Genomic DNA, 6,000 nt, shown 5'->3' on the forward strand with positions numbered 1-6,000 from the left:
AGGAGAAGCATGCCTGGCCAAAAACTGCCTCCAGCAGTGACTCCCTGGCATGCCCACAGGTCAAGGGCAGGGTGTCTGCTTGAAGGTGGATGCTTCCTAACACGCAGGCGTCAGTAACCTAAAGCAGGTTTATGACAGAGCCAAGATCAGGCATTAATGCAATAGACTGGTAATTCAATCACTTTATAGAAGTTGATCTGTCCTTTTTATTACAATTATTGTCAGCCCGGGTGTTTCGTTCCATCACTGAAAATAAACATCATTTATCATACTTGTAAAGATTAGCCCCTGACAGCTCCAGCTCTGCTTTGCATAAATGTGTATTAATGTCGGCTCTGTCTGAAGTGGAGAGAGAAGTCTATATTTCACAAGAATGATTAGACAGTGTCACCACTGCTTTAAGTAATGTCTTATCATGACGGATAATCAAACTGTGTAAAAAAAAAAAAAAGGCAATTTCTTGCATATGCATTTTTTTTTTGCGTTACTGGTCTCAGAACCAGCGGTAGTTTTGCAGGTGCAGTATCGAGGTTCGTGGTGCTGGGGCTGGTGAAGCTCAGCACCAAGGCTGGGGCTGCCACCTCCCTGCAAGGCTGCCCGAGCGTTCCTGTCAGGAGACCCTGCAGCCTACAGCTCGGCCAGACTCATAGCTGTTGGAGCAGGATTTTTTCCATTCCTTGGGCTGAGTTTGATTTGGAAAGTTACAGCTAAAATGACGCCGTCATTTCTGAGAGTGAGATTAAGGGAAAATGTGATGCCCAACCTAAAATGTTCTGACAGACATTTTCCAGAGGAGCTCTAGGATTTCTGGCTCTCGGGGCAAGACCCCTACAGCTGGCATGTGCCTGCCCTGGGGTGAGGGATGAGCCTTGTGCTGCTTCCATCAATGTGCATTGCAGAGAGATGTATATATATATATATACACATACATATAAATACATATTTATATACATCTCACAGGTACTGATGCCCATCATGTACCAACCACAGTTCACTTTCCTGCCATGCTGAAGAAGAACAACTCTACGACTTCCATACATCAGAGCTGAAGAAAAGTCTTTCTCCTTATATTTGTTATTGGATCTAATTCCACCAGTTTCAGAAGCAGAGAACATGAAACCAACCCCGTTTGTTTTCAGGTGCTGGTTTTGGTGAGCTGGCAAAGTTTAACAATGTTTTTGATTTCTGGGCAGCTCGTCTAGGTTTCACAAAAGCCCCAGGTTGTGGAGCAAAGGCACTTGTGTTGGGGTATTGCTTTCATTGTTGCTAGCTTGTAAAAGTTATTTCCAATTCTTATGCCTTCAGGGGAAAAAAAAAAAAAAAAACACAACACACAACACACCAACCAACAACTTGGAGGCATGGATCCTTAAAAGAAAATGTCAAATAAAACATTTGATTAATAATCTTATCATTTCTAACCCAGCCACCTTATTTTGGAAGGCTGGTGATTGAGATCACCGTTAATTGAAGATGACGCCTTAAAATTAGCCCACTGCGGAGGTATCTCATTGAATCAGGTCCTAAAGGAGTGATAATACATCAAACATCGTATATGAAAACAAATAAACCTCTTCCCTGCATAACTAAGAGCTACTTCTGCTGTTGGAACTGAAGCGTTAAAAGTGTTGGAGCTAGACTGAGCGCTTATATTGCTGGTTTCTCTTTTTTGCCTGCCAGCCCCAGCTTTTTCCCATGCTGGCTGTGGTCACCACTGGTTTCTCATACTGGTGTGGGGCTGGTGGCTGTGCCCAAAGCCCTGCAATGCTGCCTCCCCTTAGCTGAAGAAGCCGAACCTGAAACTTTGCCACAGAATAAAACAGATGTTAACAAAAAAGCCACGCATCCACCTCAAAGTAGCCCGGGTGGAGGAGCCAGGTGTCAGTGGTGGAGGGAAGGAGGGGGTGAGGATGGCAGTGGGGCCACCAGCCATCCCAGCAATGCTGGCTTTAGCCAGCGGCATTAGCAACTGGTACTTCTTGAAGTGCTAAAAGCTTTGGACACAGATTACCATGCGCATATTTCAATTTCCCTTAAATCCAGGGAGATTTCCTCTTAGAGCACACTCTCTCCCTCGCTCTTTTTCTTTTTTTCTTTTTTCTTTTTTCTTTTTTCTTTTTTCTTTTTTTTTTTTTTTCTTCAGCTAGATTGTGCTTGATGGGGACTGTTAACTGAATGCAGCATATTATATATTACTTCAATAAATCACCGCCAGCCGAAGCATTCAATATCATGCGGAGCAGTAATCAGGGGAAGTCTTAATCACTCTTTAAATGGTTTGAATTTATGCCCTGCTTTCCACAGGCTCCCGTCACTGCTGGGAAGGCACGGCGGTGGCCCCCCAGACCCTGGTCCCAGTCCGGGTGCCTTGCTGGGTGAGGAGGTGCCACTCTGCGGCCGCCTGAGCAGCTGCTCCTGCTGGGCTGAGCCCGCACAGATGTGCGGCAGGTCCCGACTTTGTTTCAACTGGGAAAAAAAAAGCCTTTTAATACAGACTGCTCCTTTTCAAAGAAATCATCCGAAAAGAGCAAGGCCAGCTGCTGTAATCCTCACTTTACGCTGCTCCATCCATTTGCGTTTGGTCCAGGAGATTAAAAACGCCTCCTGGATTTTTGCGAGCGAGTGGGAGAAGGGGAGAGGGAGGGCTGACTTCAAAGAAAACAACCAGCAAACCGCAAAGCGCTAAGTCTAATTTTTAAACAAATAGATTTATGACCGACAGCCCGACCCGCCGAGACGCTCCTGAAGGCAAAGCCCTCCAGCCACGGCGCTGGCGGGGGCACTCGGTGTCAGCCCACCGGCAGGGAGGGCGGCTGCCTTCCTCCCCGGCTCCGTCCCGCGCCGGCCTTCACCTTCCCCTTGCAGCAACCGTAGGCAGATGTTCATGATGTCATCTCTCCTGGCAATGGGAGAAAAAGAGAGGAAAAAAAAGAATCATAGCAGGAAACAAAAGCCCTTTATTGGGGGTGGGGAATTTGACGATTTTGGGTGCCCTCGTGCCCATCAGCGTGGCACTGAGGCTCGCCAGGGCCATCGTAGGACGGGAGGTGAGGTTAATGGGCTCGTTAACCACATCTGGTGGGAGAGCCCTGCACAGGCTGTGCCAGCTTCTCCAGCTCCGAACCACTTGGCGGGCCCCTCCAGCTGGAGAGCATGAGCCTCCCCCCGCCTTCAAAGCACTCCCACTGCCGGGCCGTAAATCACGGCTCTCACAGTAGAAACTGGAACGGGACCCGAGCTGAGCCGAGGCGCAGCAGCTGAGACCCTTGAAAAATAGTCCTACACACAGGAAACTCGCCCATAGTAGTGATTTTGAGTTCCAAGGAGCTTTGGTTTCTGACTGTTTTTTTTTTTTTTTTTCTCCCCTCCCCAGCCCCATTTGGTTTTTCATTCAGTTCCATGTTGTTCGTGTCTCTTAATAGGGCATCTTTCATTATCATTATCCCTAATAGTGGTTTATTGTATTAGTTACAGTTAATTTAAATGTTACCGAAGCATTGAAAACAGATTGCAGATGTTTTGAAACAGATGTTATTTTAATGTTAAAACAAAATCATGAATATTTATAGGTCATTATTGCCTGGGTTGAATTAGACTCTTTAAATAGTAATGTATGGGCTTAACATCTTTTGAAGGAAATGCTCCAAAAAAAGGTGAATGGAAAAACACTGTCATATGAAGACGTGTAAATTATTTCTTCTGGCTTACTGACTTTTCCTTTATGAATGGTCAGAATTAATTACGGTTTTATTACTAAACCAGGTACTGTTCTTGCTCTGTAACTGCAGTTAACTCAGGAAAAAGTTTTCAGCTCAAAAACACCTTTCCAGCCCTCCGTTTCATAGAAAAGAGGCCCACCAGCTGCCTCCAAGCAGACATAAAGCTGGAGCAATATTTTGAGGTGGAGTCATCAGTATTAAAGCAGAAATAAGGTGAAGATGATGCAAGCACACAACTCACTTGGTGTCAGTCTTTCCTATAGAAACACAAAGAGGGTTTGTTAATGCCACATGCAGGCTGCCTCTGTTCGAGTCATATTTCTTCCTTTATGGAGATGAAGTTAGTCTTTAAGGCATCAGCTCAAAATGGCCTTTCATTCATTACAAAGTTATTTAGTTACGGGTAGGTAACTCTAAATGACATTTCTACATCTCGCACTTTATTAGTTGATCCTAGCTGCTAAATGACATGGAGAGAGTGGCAGAGTATGGTGGGGGAGTTCAGTGTATTTTGGCTAACTTTGGATGGGGTCCAACCTTCTGGAGTTGGAAATTTGCCTCCAAGCTTGTGCACCTCCCTCTGGGAGAGCTGTGAAGTTGGAAAGTTAAAAAAAAAAGTTGGTGAAAAATTAAAACCAAGAAGAATGTAAGCACAGGGATATCTCCCTGCTCCCCAGAAGGGCATGCAAGCACTTCCGCCACCTTAGATGAGTTGTGTCCCATCTAGCTCAGTAACACTGACTCTGGGGGTAGTGCTGGGGATGGAGAGGCTGGTGGCATGGGGACAAGATATCAGGCAGCCACACACCCTTCCTACTGCACTTTGCTTGTGTCTGCAGGGATGATGTGCAGCACTGAGCTTTTTTTTTTTTTTTTTTTTTTTGACTTCAAATTTAGTAATTTGGAGGAAAGCCTGAGTCCTCCTGAAGCTGGCAGGACTCCTTGTCTATGGGCACAAAACCCCAGAGCAGATGGGCACACATTTCGGCTAAGCACAGCAGCAGTTGTTGAGCATTAGGGTCTGTAATCTCATCCAGGAGCATCCCAACAGCGGAGGATGTTCTTCTCCTTTGGCCAAGGGGCACGAGCATCACCCCGTGCTGCTCAGGCTGCCTCCCACTGCACACAGCATCACACTGCTGCCACTGCACACCACAGTGTTGTGCCTCAAAAACTCAGGCCCTGCATTTTCCAGAAAAAAACAGCAGTAAGAAACATGACATTTCAGTTTCTATCTAGATATGAGGGTTACAGGAAAAGTGATAAACAGCTGCACACCATATTCTCCTCCTGACCTGAGGGCTGGGTTAGGGATGGCCAGGCTGCAGGGCTTGGCTGCAGCTGAGGTCCATGGAGTTCTGATTGCATTCAGGGCTCTGGCTGTAGAGCCCTTGCACCAAGGCTCACAGAAACACCAGAAGTCATATTATTTTCTATAAATTGGCCCAGAATGTTTTCTATTGTAATCTTAGCTCTTGATCTTAAAAGCCATACTGAGAAGTGACATACACCCAAGTGAAGACATGTTCCTTCAGCAGCTGGAACTTGCCCTTCCACCACTTACTTGTCCCAAGGATCACGGAAAGCTGGGTACAGTACATTACATTCAGTAGGCTACCAGAAAGAGAGTTCATTTAGTTTGATGACAGATTAATACTGATTCACAAATTAATTTTGTCTCTTTGTATATCAAGGGTGTCCGCAACTTATTTAATTTGTAATAAATATAATTATAGAAATGAATGAGCTATCAAGATTTTTAAAGTATGATCCATCAATGTTGGCATGACTTGTAATCCTGGTCATTATAAATAAAATGGGTCTTTTGCAATATGGAATGCAATTTTCCCTGTAGTTTGTCTCATTATTTTCTGACATGTGGGTTAATATTAAATTACAATGCCTTAATTTTCGAATCAGGGCTCAATTTGTAAATAAGAGGTTAATAAATAACCTTTCCAGCTGGAGGCCTTCATTAAAATAAACTTTTAAATGAGATATTTGCCTCTTGGTTGAAACATCGATGGTACCAGCATTGTCTCATCCTTTATACTGCAAACAAAAAAAAAAAAGCTTGCATGACTGCCAGAAAATCCAGTCCAAAGAGTTATTGTACCTCCAGTGTTTTCATATGGTCTTTCAGATGTCTCACCTAACTGGATTATACCCTGACCAGCTCCATCTCCTGTTTCCTGACACGTGGAGTGCAGACAGAGCTGTCTTCATTTTACACGACCTTGAGCACACTGTGAAGCCTGCAGGTGGCTGGAGCCTGCTGTCA

This window comes from Aythya fuligula, chromosome 6 (assembly GCF_009819795.1).
Source record: "Aythya fuligula isolate bAytFul2 chromosome 6, bAytFul2.pri, whole genome shotgun sequence".
NCBI classification, from domain to species: Eukaryota; Metazoa; Chordata; class Aves; order Anseriformes; family Anatidae; genus Aythya; species Aythya fuligula.